The 19,846-nt window shown below is 45.5% G+C and overlaps 1 protein-coding gene across 19 annotated transcripts in view; it reads right to left on the bottom strand.

Moving 5' to 3' along the window:
* The window catches only part of VPS13B (vacuolar protein sorting 13 homolog B), a 943,390-nt gene that overhangs the window by 370,656 nt on the left and 552,888 nt on the right, over positions 1-19,846 (bottom strand). The window lies entirely within an intron of this gene.

The raw sequence follows: 19,846 nt of genomic DNA, 5'->3' as shown, positions 1-19,846 counted from the left end.
GTGGGGGAAATGGGGCAGGCAGGGCTGGAGGATGTCTGGGGGGAGGGGCGCGCGGGGAGGATAGGTAGTGGGACATAGGTAAAAGTGCATGAGTGGGTAGGATGGTGGTTGGACAGAACCAGGAAAGTGTGTGTGGGGAAGATTAAGCCAGGAGAAAGACAGTGTATGCACTTTGGAGGGCGGGGCAGAATGAGGTAACTAATAATGTGTATCTTTGGAAGGGAAGGCAGGGAAAGATGGAACTCGTGTGCACATGTGAGTGTGACAAAGGGGAGTTAAGGATAGTGACCTGGGAATATGAGAAGGTGCCCTCCATATTTGTGCCCATTTATGTCTCCCAAAAGGGGAACAGGGCCAGAGATTTTGTGAGATATTGGGGAGGAGGAAAACAACTGGAGATGAATTGGTGGGATGTCATCCAGGTCCCTCCAATTATTCTTCCTAGATACCTCCATGACCTTTCCCCACCTGTAATTGTAAACCCCCTCCAATTTATGACACTCTTCCTTTTCCACACACCTCCTTGTGACATTTTAACTGTCCCCTGCTACAATCCCAGGCTGAAAAATCTGATGAGGATAACAGCAGATAAAGCACCACCATGGGGGGAGGTGAGACACACCAAGGGCTACCCAGTTAACTTCAACCACACTCCACCATGCTCCCTTCCATGTTCCCATTCCCTATCCCCCTTCCCTTCCTCCCTTCAATGTCCCCATCTCCTTTCTTTGTCTTTTCATTTAGCTAATTCTGTAATAAAATCACACCCCAAAAATTAAAAACAAATTTCTCATGCCTCATATCATGAAATTAACCTGATTGAAACCATCATCACATTATTTGTGCTGCTTGTATATTATATCATATTCTACCACCCCCACTTTTGTCTGCCTTGTCCATTTAAACTGTAAGCTCTTTGTGGCAGGGACTGTTTCTTTCTATGTCCTTTGTATAGAGACTAGTATAATGGGGCCCCAATCTTGGTTGGGGCTTTTAGACACTACCATAACACAAATCATATATGTATATATAATAATAAATAATAAATAATAATAATAATAATAATAATAATGGGGGGGAGGGATAGCTCAGTGGTTTGAGCATTGGCCTGCTAAACCCAGGGTTGTGAGTTCAATCCTTGAGGGGGCCACTTAGGGATCTGGGGCAAAAATCAGTACTTGGTCCTGCTAGTGAAGGCAGGGGGCTGGACTCGATGACCTTTCAAGGTCCCTTCCAGTTCTAGGAGATGGGATATCTCCATTAATTTAATTTTAATTTAATTTAATAATAATTAGATCTCTCACACTGAGATGTTCCATCTGGCAAACCACACAAAGTGTGGCAGAGAGAGGGAGGCTACCTGAGGGTGGAACTAAGGGTATTCCAGGATGCAAGTGTATGGGAGATGGGGGTGTTATGGGGGAACAGATATTTGGTTGTGGGTTACTGAGGCTCTGTGGGCAGAACAGTGGGGAGAAGCCAATGACTCTGTACAAATATAGGACACTTGAAGGACACCCCCTATAGATCTGCTTACACATTACCTGAAAGGGCTGCTCACCACTTGGGAGAAAGGATGTGAGAGAACATATGGAGGGACAAGGGGGTCCAGAGATGTATGCTGATGGGAATTGGGTGCATGGAGTCCAGTGTCTCTGTGCTGAGACAACAGTAGATCAAGGGATACCCACAACACAGCTGCTTTGGTGGACAAGGGAGCCAAAGCAACAGCCCCAGTGAGCCCTTCAAATAGATACTTTGGCGTAGAGGCTATGAGTTTCCCTTCACCAAATCTCAGGCCCCCACAACTAACCCCCTTGGTGTTACCTTGGTTCCATTCATGTCTCTATTCATTCCTGTTTTGGTTTCTCCAAAGCACCATTCAACTGCACCGTGGGGAGCAGAGGGGGGAAGCAGAGAAATATGGGCTGGGGGTGAGCGGTTGGAGTGGGAAGGCAGAGGCAAGAGATGCACTATACTCTCACAAACTATAGGAGATTTGTCAGAGCAGAGACCCATCGGATGACGACATCCTTTCACGCTGGGTGGAACATTACCATGGCATCCTGAACTACTCCTCCAGCTGCCGCTTGTTCAGAGCAGAACGATTTGGCAGTCACTGTGGTTCCAGACCCAGACACTTGTACTGACGCACCAACGTTGGATGAAGTGAAGTGCACTATCTGCAAACTGAAAAACGGACGCACAACCAGTGCTGATTGCCTCCCCACAGAGCTGCTAAAATGTGCTATTGACCCTGTAGCGGAATCAATTCTGGCCATCTTTTGTCTGGTGTGGACAACTGGAACCCTGCCAACTGCCTAGAAGGATGGTACTGTGATCTCACTTTATAAGGGCAAGGGACCTTGCAGTGAATGTAAGAGCTACAGGCCGATCACCTTGTTGTCCATGTCAGGGAAGGTATTTGCGCATGATCTGTTAGCACATTTGGAGCCTCTGCTACATCAGAAGTGTCATCTCCAACAGTCAGGCTTTATGAGGAACAGGTCCACATTAGACACCATTTTGGCCTTCTGCTTGTTGTCAGAGATACACCATGAGTTCAAGAAGTCCCTGTGCATAGCGTATGTTGAACTTAAGGCTGCATTTGATTCAGTTGACCAAATTGCGCTATGGAAGGCCTTAAAGGGTGTAGGTGATCCAACTACTCTTCTGGATTTGATTAGCGAGCTGCAAATTGGATGTCAGCCCTTTTAAATCAGTATCTGGTGTCAGGCAGGGCTCTGTCTTGGCTCCTGCACTCTTTCATTGGGTAATGGGTTTCATAATGCAGCATTCTGTCAGGTCCATAGGCATTAAGATCAGTGATCTCTCACTCTCAGACCTCGACTATGCTGATGACATTGTTCTTCTAATACAGAGCCCCAATAGGTTTCACAAAGCACTCCAGCAAATGGAGGAGGAGTTGGTTAAGGTTGGTCTCCATGTCTCCTGGTGCAAAATCTAGGACCAGGTCCACCCACGACTCCAATCTTTGAATAATTAAACTGTCGAAGCAGTCTCTAGCTTTTGCTATTTGTTTTCTACACTCACCAGTTCCTCCAACTCTCACACAGAGGTTCTCCATCAGATTCGCATCACAGCATCTGGCATGGATCGTTTATAACGAATATGGAATCAACATCATCTCAGTACGACCACTAAGTTAAGAATCTATTCGAGCTGTACCCTCTCCTTACTGTTGTGAAACATGGACATTTTGCTGCTCAGGTTGGGCAAAGCTGGAGGCTTTGTCACGGGAATGCCACAAGTCATTCTGGCAAATGCCGTTCTTCAGGTGGCATATAACATCTGAGATAAAATTCCACCAACCGAGGAGTAGAAGTGGCCCAGAGGCAGACCCTCTATTAAATGGGTTCATCAAGTCTATTCTGATGTTGGACTTTTGGGCCTTTGAGCCCTTGCGGCTGCACAGGAAGGGACCAAATGGTGAACAATCACTACGGCCAACTGTTCGGCTAAGCATTGAAGAAGAAGAGACCCAGTCCAAGCCAAAGGTGATTGGTCAGCATGCAGATCTTCTCCCCTTTGCTTCTCTCTGCCAGGCCCCTATCACTTCCAGTTCCACTTCTCCCCATGCCCTTCACACACAGCTCAAATTCCCATGTTTCCCCACAGCCCAAGTCACTTTCATGCCCATCCTGAGTCCTACTCACCAACCATGCTTCCACCACTGATTTCCTACATATCTTTAAATAGAACCCTGCTCCTTCCAGGACCCACATATTGCCCCTAGGAGAAGGTGAATTCTCTGACTTAGAAGCCTATATAAAATTGAATAGGAAAACCGGAAAAGATGAATATCCTATCATGGTAGCAGACAGCACTTTCAGATCAAAGCACTGATATTCAATCTCACTTCCTAATCAGAGGATGATTCTTTGCTTTCTAAAAAGTAATTTCTGCATACCAATACCATCTTCCCACTTCATTGCCAACAATGGCAAGGACACTTGTATCTTTGTTATTCCTCTCTCATAGCCCTACCAGATGGTTCTTTCACAGTATGGCCCTCATCTCCTAATAGATTTCCCACACTTCCATAATTGGCTTCTTAACGGGCTCACATGTAAGATGTTTTCACTGTGAAGTCTTCAGTCAGGTCTGGGATGGCCGTTTTAGTCTAACCTCATATGCTTTAGAGACTCCTGGCTCAGAAGCACTTTGAAACACAGAGGAAGCACTGGAGTCTGTGAGATCTGAAAGCAGCAACCAGCCAAGGACATGCTGCCGTAGCTAAGACCCTGAGATGGATTTCACAAGATATCAAGAAGTAGACGCCAATTGAGGGTCAAGGAAATGGAGAAACGATACTTATTTAAACCTAAAAACATGTTCAAGCTCAGTTCAAATTGAAATTCAAGCCAATTTTGATACTGTATGATTTGATGTTCTAGTCTTTATTCTTTTTATTTTATAGAGTGCATTTTTCCTTGTTTTTCAGTTGGAGAATTTTTGAAGTTCTTTTTCTAGTGCTGGCACACTCCGTTTACCAACCTAATTTACAAACTGTGTACTTTGGGGGCCGGGGGGGAGTCTCTTCCTTCTCTCCCTCTCTCATTAGATATGCTCGTTCCCAAAGAAGTGTATTTTTTTTCTAAAAAATTGGCAGATCTCTCCATTTCTGAATAGTTTTTTTTTAAAAAAAGAACAAAACAAAACAAATTAAACACAAACGGGCATCTTTCACAAAAAATACACACTGCCACCCTGGCAACATTTGCATTTTATGAATTAGATCTCTTCCCTGCCCCCCAATTTTATGTATTCTGGAGTTTCATGTTTTTCAGAGTTTGAGCCTATGTTGTATAATCCCCCCCCCATTGTATTATGTTTTTGTTTAGTGGTTGAGGATACCGATAACTTCATGATGTACAAAATTTAGGCAATCATTTTCCCACTGTTTTTTAAAACAGATTTTTCTGAAAATATTAAATGATGCATCACGTTCCTCAAAGAATCCGCTTTTTAATAATTTTGGCACAAGTTTCCTTGTGGCAGCACTAGGGAGATCCTTGAAGAAATGCATTTATCTAGCATGAACCAAGGCATATAAAGAGTGCAGTGACAGAGAAATGTGCAATGAAATTTTGACAGCAGTGAGCTTTAGGGTATGTGAATATTATCAACCAAATATCTAACACCCAAAGTCTACCAAGAATTCAGTCCTGGGTGTCTACATGGATACACCATGAAGTGGAACAGACAGTGCTGCTGACATAACAATAATGGACAAGCACGCAGATTTAGAAAAGAGACCAAAGTGTTCAGAGTTTTCTATACTGTTGGAGCTAAACTTACACTGGCATGATTCCAACTATGTTTATGCTCAGTGTTGCCTGATTTGCAGATGTTTCCTAGGAGCATACTATAATCTCTCTTCTATGTGAAGTGGCTTTTAAAAAAATACACAGAAATTTGTGTTAAAATGCAATGATACAAGAAAGGCCTGCATGGACAGTACACGTCTGGAAGTTAACTTAAAAAACAGAATCAATGCTCGATTTGCCAGAACTCAAAAGGATATTGCCAATTTAAGAATAATGTTGTAGAAACATACATTTCTTTACCTATAATCCTAATAATTTAGATTCTTAAAAGCAAAATAAAACTAAAGTTCCAGGACCAGATTAACCAGCACAATCAGGATATGTCTTCACTGCAGAATTAACTTGGATGATCAACATTCCAGTCTGAGCATGCAGATTAGCAAAGCCCAGGTGTGAACAGCGTCACTGCAAAGCCATGTCTGAGTTAATGTGTCCTCACTGGCACTGCACTGACTAGGCCTTCTAGGGACATATCCCATGATTCTTTGTGCTGCAGGAGGCTGAGCTGCCCTACGATTCTCTCAGTGAATTGTGGGAGAACTTGACTGTCCTTCTGGGCACATGGGGAAGGAGGGCGGGGGGAGGCTGAGGGAATCATGGGCAGAGGCTGGAGAACTATCAGCAGTCCAGTGCTTTAGCCTGTGTCCTCCTCACTGCAAAGTGTGCAGATTACCAGCCTGAGTGAACAAGGCACTCGAGCTCTGGCCTATTCTCCCAGGCTAGCCCAAATTTAAAGTAGCATCAAACTCGGGTGAGAGGGTTTTGTGTGTGGATGAGAGCAGGGATAGGGTTGCCACCTTCCTAATTGCTGAAATTGGATCCCCGAGGCCCCACCCATGCCCCACCCCTTCCCCCAAGGCCCTGTACCACCTCTTCCATCAAGACCACACCCCTTCTCTGCCTCTTCCCCCAAGTCCAGCTCCTACTCCAACTCTTCCCCCGAGACCCTATCTCCATTGCTCACTCCTCTCCCCTGCGCCGCCCTCGCTTGCTGAATCATCTCAAGGAGCCTCTCTGCAGGTAGGAGATGGCCCCGGCTGAGACAGGGCTAGTGTGAGTTAATGACCTAGTGCAGAGGTGGGCAAACTATGGCCTGTGGGCCACACCTGTCCTGCGGGACCCTCCTGCCCGGCCCCTGAGCTCCTGGCCTGGGAGGCTAGCCCCTGGCCCCTTCCCTGCTGTTCCCCCTCCCCCGCAGCCAGCACAATGCTCTGGGTGGCGGGGCTGCAAGCTCTTGGGGCAGCACCGCTGCAGAGCCCAACCTGACCCGGTGCTCTATGCTGCACGGTGGCGTGGCTGTAGCGCCACCAGTGCTCCAGGCAGCGCGGTAAGGGGGCAGGGAGTGGGGGGGGAGGGGTAGGATAGAGGGCAGGGGAGTTCAGGGTGGTGGTCAGGGGGCGGGGGTGTGGACAGGGGTTGGGGCAGTCAGAGGGCGGGGAACAGGGGGGTTGAATGGGGGCAGGGGTCCGGGGGGCAGTCAGGAAGGAGGGGGGGTTGGATCGGGCAGCGGGGGTCAGTCAGGGGCAGGGATTCTGGGGGCAGTCAGGGGACATGGAAAAGTGGTGGTTGCATGGGGCAGCAGTCTGGGGGGGCAGTCAGGAAGGAGAGGGGAAGTTGGATGGATGGGGCGACGGGGAGCAGTCAGGGGCGGGGGTTCCGGGAGCGGTCATGGGACAGGGAGCGGGGTGTATGTGGATGGGGTAGGGGTACCGGGGGGCAATCAGGGAATGGGGGGGAGGGGTTGGATGGGACAGGAGCCCCGGGGCTGGGACATCACGGGGCAAGAAGAGAGGCAGGGGGTGGATGGGGGGGGGATCAGGCCACGCCCCGTTCCCCTAACCGGCCCTCCATACAATTTCCAAAACCCGATGCGGCCCTCAGGCCAAAAAGTTTGCCCATCCCTGACCTAGTGCCTCCCCTCTGCCCTGCAGTAACTGGACTTTTGGTTTGGGTGCCATTGACAGTTGCCAGGTCCCCTTATCAACCGGCCTTTCTGGTCGAAAACTGGGCCCCAGGCAACCCTAAATGGCACCTGGACACAGAAGCCAAAAACTGGACTGTCCCAAGTAAAACTTGGATGGGTGACAACCCTAAACAGGGGGAGGAGGATTAAGGGCAACACCCGAGTAAGAGTCTCAGTTAAGTCTATAGTGAAGATATATCCTTAGGCTGCTTTGCATTGCTGCACAAAGCAGCCAGAGTGTAGTGGTTAATCAGGACCACAATCTAGTTGTCACTATCTACGCTCTTTGTTTACTTTTTTCATTTCTTTCTACTCAGACAATGATACTCAGCCAGGCCAACTTTCATTTCTCTTTAAGGTCGGTTTTGCTTTCAGGTTCTTAGTGCTGTAATATCTGTGTTTCAAACTCTGTAGAAGAATGTTTATTTGTTTTAAAACAACGGTTTGTATTGGAATGCTAAAAAAATGGAAAATGTGTGTTGTTCAGAAGTTTTTAAAAAGTTGCTTTAGAAAATGTAAATTTGGGGCCATATTTAAGTTGACGACATCTCTTTACAAAAAACAAAACAAAACATGCAGGACTTCACATAAAAGAGCCCTACAGAAGGCAGGAATGGAAGGCAATGCTCCCCACAGTAATGATCTTGTGTATGCCATGGAGTAAACATGAAGTTAGAAATTGTCTTCAGGTATCTGCAACCTTAGGGAATGCAAAAGAACTTGAGGAGAAGAAAAACTTCTGGGCTCTACAGCCTGAGCATATTATGGAGGGTCTATGCAGATGAAGGGAAGAAAAAATGAATGGGTAGGAGAGAGGTATTAGAGCAGCAGGAAAAGAATAAGAGCTTTAACTAAAAAGGGAAATAAGGCTATGTCTACACTGGCCTTTTGTCACTCAGGGCTAAGTTCCCTCTAAGCTGCGCAGCTGCCTGCTAAGCCCCACGCAGGGGCTCAGGGCTGCAGCAGGGAGAGGTGCCTCTCCCAGCCGGCCCCAGCACGGACCTGCCATGGTGGGGAGAGGCGCCCCTCCCCGCCTGCCCCAGCGCGGACCTGCCATGGTCGGGGGAGAGGAGCCCCTCCCTCGGCCCAGCCCGGCCCAGCCCAGCCCCGCGGGAGCTGCCAAAGCCAGGGAGAGGCACCTCTCCCCCAGACCCGAGTTGCTGCAGCAAGAGAGTCCTCTGCCCCCTCCTGCACCCGGAGCCCCTCATCTCCAGCCCCATCCCAGAGCCTGCACCCCCAGCCAGAGCCATCATCCCCCCAAACCTCAACCCTCTGCCCTAGCCCTGAGCCCCCTTCCACACTCCAAACCTCTTGGCCCCTCCCCCACCACATGAATTTTGTTATGTGTACCAATATGAAGGTGATGTGTCACACATCACCTCCATATTGGTGCACATAACAAAATTAATTCAGCACATTGACATAAAAAATTAGAGGGAACACTGCTGAGGTATGAAAAATCACCCCATGAACGACAAAAGTTTTAGCAACAAAAAGTTTTAGCAACACAGTGTGGACAGTGCTTTGTTGGTGGGAATTGTGTTCCTATCGACGAAGCTACCGCCCTTCGTTGGGGATGGTTTTATTTTGTTGCCAGGAGAGCTCTCTCCCAGAAATAAAGAGCAGCCACAAGGTGCTGTATGTAGATATAGCCTTAGAATTAAGAAATAAAACAAAGACGGGGGAAAAAATACTAACGTGAAAACCAGGAAGAGAATGGAATCTGAAAAAAATGCCTCAAAGAGAAGGGGAGGGCGGGAGCGGGATGAACTTAGGAAAAAATAGTGTAAAAAAAATTGCCTGTGGGAAAACACATTTATGGGGAAAAATACAGAAAGAAAAAGTACAGTGAAGAATAACTGGAAGTGAAGGAAGAGAATAAGGCTGAAATATTGATAAATTAACTCTTAATTTTAGCTTACTCCAAAAATCTCAAGCATTTTATATTTATTTCCTTATAGCATCGATTTTACAGTTTTTGTGCTTCACAAAAATTAAAAATAACCTCTAATACCAAAGGGGTAAGCAGGACTAATTAAACAGACACCATTCTAAACCCTCAGCTAAACCACTCCACCTCAGCCTTGTCAGCCCATCAACCTTCTTCTTCCCCAAATGGCTGTGAAAAACGGAGGGTTTTGCAGTATGCCCGCAAGGTTAACAAATATTGGCTTTGGTGAACCAAAAAGGATTGCAAGTTCCAAAGTTGAAAATCTTCAGAAAGAATGCTGTGACAGCAGCCCATTCTTGTCTGAACTGAGGGGGTCTCCAGATGTAACATCAGTGCTCACAGAAACTGTGACAACATTGTAGAGAGAACTGATCTTTCAAGTAATCAAACCATTTAGGGCTCTTATAGGTTAACAACAATACCTTTGAACCGGGCACAGAAACTTACTAGCAGCCAATGCACAGCACAGAGTAGTGGTATAAACGTCTCTCTGCATGACACATTGTTTAATAAATACCTTTTCCACATATTTACGTATATCATCATTGCAATATATCTATGATGGGTATCAACAGGAGACACACAAATCTGGCAGTTTGTTTTAATGCATCTTCTGACATTTGGGGGCAATTTTTTAAAGTGACATATTTTTGTGCCTTATTTTATTGCGGACACAATTAATTATGGCTGCAAACAAGAGCATTTAGCTGTCTGCCTATTTGATTTCTTGCACAACTCGGACAGTTGGACTCGCTCATTCTCCTCCTCAGTGACACTAGTCAGGAGAAATACATTGCTCCCAAGAGTGTAAGAACTGCTGTTGTGGCTGGCAATTGCAAAGTGGGACTTTGAGGGATGCAGTTTCTACCGCAGGGTCAGATACAATCTAACACTTAATGGTTCTGCATCCATTAAAGCAGTGGTTCTCAACCATGAATACGCGGTACCTCTGGGGGTACGCAGAGGTCTTCCAGGGAGTACATCAACTCATCTAGATACTTGCCTAATTTTGCAACAGGCTACATAAAAAGCACTAGCAAAGTCAGTACAAACTAAAATTTCATACAGACAATGACTTGTTTATACTGCTCTATATACTATACACTGAAATATAACAACAATATGTATATTCCAAATTATCTATTTTATATTTATATGGCAAAAATGAGAAAGTAAGCAATTTTTCAGTAATAGTGAGCTGCGTCACTTTTGTATTTTTATGTGTGATTTTGTGAGCAAGTAGTTTTTAAAGTGAGGTGTAACTGGGGGTACATGAGACAAATCAGAGTCCTGAAAGGGGTCCAGAAGTCTGGAAAGGTTGAGAGCCACTGCACTAAAGCTTGGTGTAGAGCTCAAGATTTGAAAGTGTGAGGGTCTGCATCGGCAATTGCATGAAGAAATCTAATCTGATTTAATTTAAGTATAATATGTTTAAATCCTTAGAAATTTGTTGCTTTGAATTAGAAACATTAGAAACTACAGTGAGAGATCATGCTCTCATTCCTCATGCAGTTTCAATTTTCATTTTGGATTTCCAGCACCCAGCATGGTATTGTTAAAGATGTTTAGGCATTAATTTTCTGCTCTGCTTCCAGATCTACAGAAAGATCAAGCCAGAATCAGCAATGCTGAACTATTTTCCCACACCTCCTCATGCCAAGTCCTAAAATATACAATTTAATTCTTTCACCAATTGTTGCAAATTGACCAAAATACTGAGTTTATTTTCTTAGCAGAATTTATCTTTGTTCATCAGGAAGAACCAAACATATGAGGCCTTCATCCTTGGCCTGCCTTAGAGCTCAGGGATGATCACAGTTTTGGCCACACTACTGCTATGCCTTATCAAAATAACTTCTGCGTTCTTGTTCAATCACAGCGCTTCCCCAAGGACTAAACACTTCTACCACTGTTTGTACTTAAGTAAACAGAAACAAGTGGCCTGTTGTAGTATGCACTACCTTTGCTCTTGCTGTTCTAATGCAGGGTGGTAAAAATGATTAACTGTTTCTAAGCCCCAGTACTTAAGCCTCTCACTCACGTTTTTTCCTCTGCCACCACCCAGATTGAAATTCAGGAAGCTAGATAGCTTTACCCACACAGGAGTGCAGTGCTCCCTATCAACTTGTCAGCATGAAATGAATTACTCACAGCTTAAAGTATAAATAATCTGTGGATTTTATAAACAAATACTTCTTTTGCTATTTAATATAAACAATTTGTAGAGTGTACTTTTTTAAAATTCATTTATAGTAAGCCTACTGCACTTGAAAGAAGCCTTTAAAAATAATCATTTGGCCCCACCAGAATAGTGTAATGCTTCAACTGTAAAATGTATAAAGTTCAAAAATTCATACCGATGGCATGGGGTATTTTTGTTTGACAATCGTCAAAGTTTTAAATGTAAATTGTAGGAACATATAAACAAAACAGACACTGTAATTTCAAAATGGTCCCAAAAGACTGTAATAATATAAATATGTAAATGAAATGTTATACCATAGTGAATTTCAATGCCAATCTCCAATCATGTAGCTAAAATATTTGAAATTAAAAAACCCACATCCAAAGTCAAACCAGTAGAAATAAATACTGTAGTGTAATGAGTCTACCTATGTTGTTGTTGTTAGTTTGCAGCACTGAGTATAAAAATTGCATATACTTAGCTTTGGGGAGCTAAATTTGACAAAGGTGGTTCACATGACCCACTGTCATATTATCTTCTCAATTATTTTCTTTAAAAAAATTCTAGTGTCACAAAATTCTAAACATTTTGATCTGTAAATTTTATCAGAAGTTGAACAGAAAATAATAATGTTAAGTATATATTATGGGATTTTTCAAAAGCACCCAGAATGAACCTATCTTGGCTCCCACTGACATCACCTCCCATTGACTTCATTGGGAGCAGAGCTAGGCCAATGCTGAGCACTTTTGAAAATCCCACCCTTAAAAACCAAAATGTGTATATCTAGAAGTTTTATATTAAGTACTAGTAGGTATGAAAAGTTAAACATTCCACCTTAAGGAGAGAGATAAATTGTGATGATAAAAGTATTTCCCAAATGTTTGGTAAAATGAAATGGCCAACTGTTGTTCAAAATAAGGTTTTTTTTACAACTTGCAGCCCTGCCAAGTGTCATGCATATAGTAGTGCTCAGGGATCAAGCAGAATGTTTCCTGCAATTAATTCTCCTGGCCACCAGGCGCCAGCATTGATAGGAGGGAGACTCTCTGTTCTGTGCTCTCAATGCACCCCCTGCTGGAATCCAGACAGTGTGGAAAATAAGGGGAATCAGCTTGACTCAAATCTAGGGAGCGAGGAGCAGAATAGGGTTGCTAGGCATCCGGTTTTCAACCAGAACGCCTGGTTGAAAAGGGATCCTGGTGGCTCCGGTCACCTCCACTGACCGGGCCATTAAAAATCCAGTCGGCGGCACAGCACGGCTAAGGTGGGCTCCCTGCCTTCTCTGGCTCCATGCAACTCTCGGAAGCGAACGGCATGGCCCTGCAGCCCCTAGGGAAGCCTCTGCCCCAGGTTGGAACCTACTCCCACACCCTAACTCCCTCCCAGACCTCTCACCCCACCTGCACCCAAACTCCCAGCCCCAGGTCAGAACACCCTGCCAGACCCCGTTCCCCAAATCCCCTCCCAACGCCCTGCCCCAGCCTAGTGAAAGTGAGTGAGGGTGGGGGAGAGTGAGCAACAGAGGAAGCGGGGGTTGGAGTGAGTGGGGGCAGGGTCTCAGAGAAGGGTCCAGGGCAGGGAAAGGGTGTTCGGTTTTGTGCAATTAGAAAGTTGGCAACACACACACACACACACACACACACACACACACACTCTCTCTCTCTTCCCACTGCTCTGAGGCAACCTGAAGGGGAAGCATTGGGGAGTACTGTCACACATGGGGCAGTGAAAGAGGGGACAGCTATGGACTTGCAAAAAGTAATTTAGATTTCAATAGACACCCAGAAAGTGATTAGCAAGGACTAACTACAACGTGTGTGTAACAATTAATGCAAGGTTTTAAAATGCTAGTTTTGGTTCCAGTAGGCATGCTACTGCAATTCAGTCTATACAGACAGATCTTTCCAGAGTTCTTAAGATGACTACAATAAGGTGTTTATACAATAATCCGTCTTTGGCTAAACCATGAAGGAATTGCACCCTTACACAGGGCTTAAAGGAAAAGCCTAGCCAGTCAGAACTGCCTTGGTTTTAGGGGCTGACGGTTGTCGCCCCTTGGGCAGTTGAAAGGTGGAGCTGACAACTGTGCCTCATAGAGTGGCAGACATAAGAAGCTCAGATCTTGTATATACAGGCTTTATTGTTGTTGGTTATTTGGGGGAGGGGTGTGTGTAGGGTTACCATTCGTCCGGATTCCCCCGGACATGTTTGGATTTTTGAGCTAAAAATAGCGTCCGGGGGTAATTTGTAAATGTCCGGACTTCCCCCCCCCCCCCCCCCCCAATGCAGAGCGCGCGCGGCTAACAGGGCAGCCGGATGGTGCCACTTACATGGGGCTCCGACAGCCAGAGAGAGTCCCTCCTCCCCCCTGCAGCATAGCTCACTCCCTCCCTCCCTGCATTCGCAGATCGCCTCCGGCAGTCTGGAGCTCCTCCCCTGCTCACCAGGACGAACGGCTCAGGCAGTTCCTGAGCAAGCTCACAAAGACCTTAGGCGAACCGAAGGCCAACAACAAGGGAGCCAGGGGGTCGGAGAAGGGGCAGGGAGGTTCTGGAGGGGGCAGTCAAGAGCCGGGGGGGGATCGGAAGTTCGGGGGGGGGGCTTTCTGGGGGAATGTGGATAAGGTTTTGGGTAGTCAGGGTACAGGTAGGGGGTGGGGTTCTGGAGGGCAGTTAGGAGCAGGGGTCCCAGGAGGGGGCAGTCAGGGGACAAGGAGCGAGGGGGGGGAGTTCTGGGGGTGGGGCTGTCAGGTGGCAGGGGTGGGGAGAGAGATCGGAGCAGTCAGGGGACAGGGAGCAGAGGGGTTTAGATGGGTCGGGAGTTCTGGGGGGGGTGTCAGGGGGTGGGGAGTGGTTGGATGGGGCGTGGGAGTCCCAGGGGTCTGGGGGTGGGTGTGGGGGTGTGGATAAGGGTTGGAGCAGTCAGGGTACAGGTAGGGGGTAGGATCCTGGGGGGCAGTTAGGGTGGGGGGGGTCTTAGGAGGGGGCAGTTAGGGGACAAGGAACAGGGAGGCTTAGGTAGGGGGTGGGGTTCTGGAGGGCAGTTAGGAGCAGGGGTCCCAGGAGAGGGCAGTCAGGGGACAAGGAGTGGGGCGGGGGGAGGGAGTTATGGGGGCGGGGCTGTCAGGGGGCAGGGGTGGGGAGAGGGATCGGAGCAGTCAGGGGACAGGGAGCAGAGGGGTTTAGATGGGTCGGGAGTTGGGGGGGGCTGTCAGGGGGTGGGGAGTGGTTGGATGGGGTGTGGGAGTCCCAGGGGTCTGTCTGGGGGTGGGGGTGTGGATAAGGGTTGGGGCAGTTAGGGTACAGGTAGGGTCCTAGGGGGCCAGTTAGGATGGGGGGAGGGTTTCAGGAGGGGACAGTCAGGGGACAAGAGGCAGGGAGGCTTAGGTAGGGGGTGGAGTCCTGGGGGGCAGTTAGGGGCAGGGGTCCCAGGAGGGGGCAGTCAGGGGACAAGGAGTGGGGGGAGGGTTGGGAGTTCTGAGGGGGGCGGGAAGTGGGTGGGGGCAGGGGCGGGGCTAGGGCAGGACGGGGGCGGGGCTCCTCCCGTCCTCTTTTTTGCTTGCTGAAATACGGTAACCCTAGGTGTGTGTAGTAGTATAACTACTCCGCTACAAACCCCCATTGTCAATGCACTGCACTATTGCTTCTACAACGGTGATTTGCAGTGGTTTAACTCCACTGGTGCAAATAAACCCCGTCTAAATGGGGCATAAAGCTTTCAGGAGGATGGGGGTAATCCTTGATGCTTGCAGCTTCATCCCAAGTGGGGACTGGAGTCAAGAGATTTTCTCTTTTCTCCTCAGTCCCATCCCTCTCAGTTCAAGGGAGGACCAGAACTCCGTGGCCACTGTACCCATAGGGGAATTTTATTTGTATGTTTGTTTTAATTAAGCCACCCTGCTGAAAAAGGGATCTATGAGAGATTAATTGCCCCCCAGGAGGAAAATGGCCTTGAGTTGTTTTGGAAGAGGTTTGTTGTTTGCTTGTTTCCCACATTTGATTTTAAAGGGTTGACAATTCCTTCCTCAAAGAGTGGAACGGCAACTCTGTTATGATGACATCAACCCTTACTGGCACTCTGACTTTTGGAAATGCTCCGCCAATACACTATAATTTCTGAAACAACCAATGACAACTGCACAACAGAATTACTTTATAATTTTATTTTTACTCTGTCAGCAATAGCCTATTAGAAACTTGAGAGTAAGGTTTATTTTCTTTTTATTGTGTCATACTCTATTTGGCCAACACTGATTTTCCCCCCTGTGAAATAACACTATGGCCTCCATTTCCTTTACAACTCTCCCGGTGCACCTGCAATGTCAATGATGTCAGGAGGAAAGTATGTAGGTCCAGGAATAGTTGGGGGGCTGGAGGGGGGGCGGTAAGCTGCTTCCTGCACAGCAGCCCACATGGTTTCAGTCTGTCATGTCAAAATAGTGGCTACCTTCATTTTAAAATCTCAGAAATTAAGTGAGAAAATTAAAAGAAAAATAAGTAGAATCAGGAAGACTACGGGGTATCCTAGTGGCATATGGGTCACACCTAGTGGTGACTGGCTTTCTCCCAGAACCTGATACTGTCATCTCAAAGACTCATGAAGGACTTCCATATCCATACAGATGACACTACTAATGCTAGCCCAGGATCTCATGGCTATATGTTTTTCTAATATGAATTCTCCATACTTACTCACACACTCAGACTCTTTAAGCTTGCTTTTCAGTTTGGTTGTGAAGATGAGGGGAGGGGGAGTGCAAGGAGGTACTTTCCTATTTCCTTTACTTACCACCTCCCTTTGGGCTAAGGTTAGAGCCTTTCCAGGAGGCTTCCATACCATGTTGAACTGTCCTTAAAGGCTAATTTGTTTCTATCTTGGCTTACGGCAGCAAGCCACTGGGTCCAGGATTCTCATAGGATATTTCAACCATTTGCTTTCCAAATGCACCAGCTACTACAAGCCCTTTTCCTCTGCACCATTCTCAGCCTCCTGGTCTATTTTAGGACACAATCTGATTCCTCTTGTCACACAAAGAGGCTATCCCTAAACGTATTGCTTCTTTTTTCACAATGTTTTAAATTTTCCGTTCTTTTCCAATGGTGAAAAAACTTGTGCACATGCTTATCTCCAACTTTGACTGCTGCCTCCTCTGTGACTTCCCTAATACTCATGTTGTTCCCATCTAATTCACTAAAAACGTAGCCGTCGATCAGACAGCACTAGTCCCCTGTTTAAGTCATTCTGAAGGCTTACTCCTGCTAATTCTATCAAATTTAATCTTCTAATCCTCATCTTCAAGTTCCTACCCAACAAAGCTTCACCCTATATCTCAAGCTTCATCTTCTACCATTTTCCCCCTCACTCCCTTCATTCCACAAATGCTACCAGCCTAAATACCCTTTCATTTTCTCCCATTCATGTCTTTGTGCCTTCTTCCATGTTGCCCCATGTGCATGGAATAGAATCTAATCCCAATCAAGAGTTAGTGTGGTCCATTGCTTAGGCCACTGGACTTGAATTTAGGGCATGTGCATTGTATTCTCATCTCTGCCAATAACATGCTGCATGGCCTCAGAGAGGTTATTTTTCTGACTGTGGCTCTCTTTTCCCTACTATTCTTTGATTGCATGTTTAGATGGTAAACTCCTTATAGCAAGACCTATCTTTAACAATGTGTTTGTACAGTCTCTAGCACAATTATATTTTTCGTTGTAAAGTGCTTTGTGATCCATTTTTGGAAAGTACTGTATAAATTAAGTATTCTATTATGAATCACTATCAATAAACTAGGATTAAGGCCACAGGATTGAATGTAATACACTGTCATTCTGACACATACATTTAAATTTATTTTAACATACTATAGATATACTTTTGCTTTGCTGGTAATTCACAGATTAGATTTAGTTTACCACTACAATAGCCTCATGATCTCTCCGAATTACAATTTCAGAGGTATGCAAAAGCAAAACTTTTACTTCACACAACCTGCAACTTTATCTAAATACAAGCATTAAAATCATCGTCCTGTGTGATGATGCAATCCACATTGGAAAGGAGGATAGAAACTGGGTAGTTTGCCTGATGCTTCAGTGATGCTGTAATAAGCTTCTAACTGAGAAATCAAACACTGAGGACAAATACTGGTTCTAAGTACTGTACTGAATAGCTGACTGAGATAATGTGCTCAGTCTCAGAAAGGAAAATTATTGACTTCATTTTTTGGTATCATCCTTTGTTGGCTAACTCACAATGCTACACTTAGGTTCAGGTCAAGACATAAATCTTGCTTGGCTAGAGCTTGACATTTTCTTGAGAGCAGGAGAAAAAACTGAAGTGAAATAAATGATTCAACAAAATTTTCAAGGGGAAAGGATACAGTAGCTTCACATGGATCCATCATACCACAACCACTTTAGCCACAAATTGATTTTAAAAATTACTAAATCAGTTTCACATAGTTGTCTGGGTACAGCAAGTACTCCAAATTCTTATACACTGCTGTTAATATAAAGAAAAGAGGATGCAAAACATATAGTTATTTATAATGGCGGTGGTGGTTATTGTTTTTAAAAACAAGGGATTTAATGTCAGTAGCTGATGAACTGTTGGTTGTGTAGCCATAATGTTTTGTCACTGTTATTGTTTATCTTAACTTTTGTATCCAGTTTAGATTTTGCATGGTAGAGCATACATAATAAACTAACATATCAATAAAAATGAAACCCAAGCAACTCCAGTAACCCAAGGCAAATACTGCAATGGAACTAGATTAACAAGAAGAATTCCAATTCCACCCTTTTAATGACAATAATCTCTCTGATTCTATGTAAAATGGATGTGAAATGTGGGCAGTGCCAGTCACCACCTCCAATTCCTCCCAGCCTCCAACTGCCCTAAAATTAACACGCTGACAATTTGTATAGAGTTAAAGCAATTTTGGTCACAACTTTATTCAATAGAACTCCAGAATTCAAACTAACTGGCTAACCCTGTTCCCACAAATGTGTCATAAAGGCCTGCTCTAAGAACAGCCAAGCTTATCCAAAAAATGGAAAACTATCTCTCCAGAACTGTACTTCCCATACTTTCATGTCTGTGGAAAGAACCAGGCATTCCATACATGCAGCACGGCATAGGACTATCCTTATCCCACCCAATATGTTTACCACTAGCTCCTTGACCCATCAATATACCCATGAGCTGGGTTTGTATCAGGACAGTTAATTAATTTAACCAGCTGACCTTAACAACCACATTGATGCAAAGTCACAAGTCCCATGACTTTCCAAGTGCATAGTCTCCAGTTGCCATGAGCATTATTATGCTCCGTGACAACTGCCTGAAAGGCACCACATTCATAAAATAGGCTCAGCAGATGCATCCATGAAGGTGAAAAACCCACCTTGATTCAGCCAGTATAGTAGGAAAGAAAATTCTTCTCCATGCCCAAATATGGCTATCAATACAACCTGTGCAAGCTGTAGACCAGGCAGTAAACTAAAGACAAAAACTCACCTGGCCCTAGCCCCAGCAAAAATATATAGGCCACCTACCATCACCTTTATAATTCTGCACCTGAAAAACTCCTTCATATTCTGTTTTAAAAAACACCTACATATAATTTTCTTACACTTATAGTTAGGGCCCTACCAAATTCACAGCCATGAAAAATGCGTCACGGACTGTGAAATCTGATCCCCCCCCCATGAAATCTAGTCTTTTGTGTACATTTATCCTATACTATACAGATTTCATGGGGGAGAACAGTGTTTCTCAAATTCAGGGTCCTGACCCTTAACGGAGTTGCGGGGGGAAGGGTGGATGTCACAAGGTTATTTTAGGGGGGGTTGTGGTATTGCCACCCTTACTTCTGTGCTGCCTTCAGAGCTGGGCGGACGGAGAGTGGCGGCTGCTGACTGAGGGCCCAGCTCTGCAGGCAGCAACGCAGAAGTAAGGGTGGCAATACCATACTATGCCATCCTTACTTCTGCGCTGCTGCTCTGCCTTCAGAGCTGGGCTCCTTGCCAGCAGCCGCCGCTCTCCAACTACCCAGCTCTGAAGGCAGCGCCACCACCAGCAGTTGCGCAGAAGTACGAGTAGCAGTACCACAACCCCCCGCTACAATAACCTTGTGACTCCCCCACAACTCCTTTTTGTATCAGGATGCCTACAATTACAACACCGTGAAATTTAAAATTTAAGTATCTGAAATGGTGACATTTACTATTTTTAAAATCCTACGACTGTGAAATTAACCAAAATGGACCATGAATTTGGTAGGGCCCTACTTATAGTCTAAAAGAATCAGCATTCATCCCTTTCTAATAGCAGTGAGCTAGTTATATAATTAATATGGCAGCAATATTGTAACCATTTTCCTTCCTTCCTCC

The sequence above is a fragment of the Chrysemys picta genome, chromosome 2, assembly GCF_011386835.1.
Source record: "Chrysemys picta bellii isolate R12L10 chromosome 2, ASM1138683v2, whole genome shotgun sequence".
Taxonomy (NCBI): domain Eukaryota; kingdom Metazoa; phylum Chordata; order Testudines; family Emydidae; genus Chrysemys; species Chrysemys picta.
The sequence above is the reverse complement of the archived record's forward strand: the minus strand, read 5'-3'. Positions and strand labels throughout refer to the sequence as shown.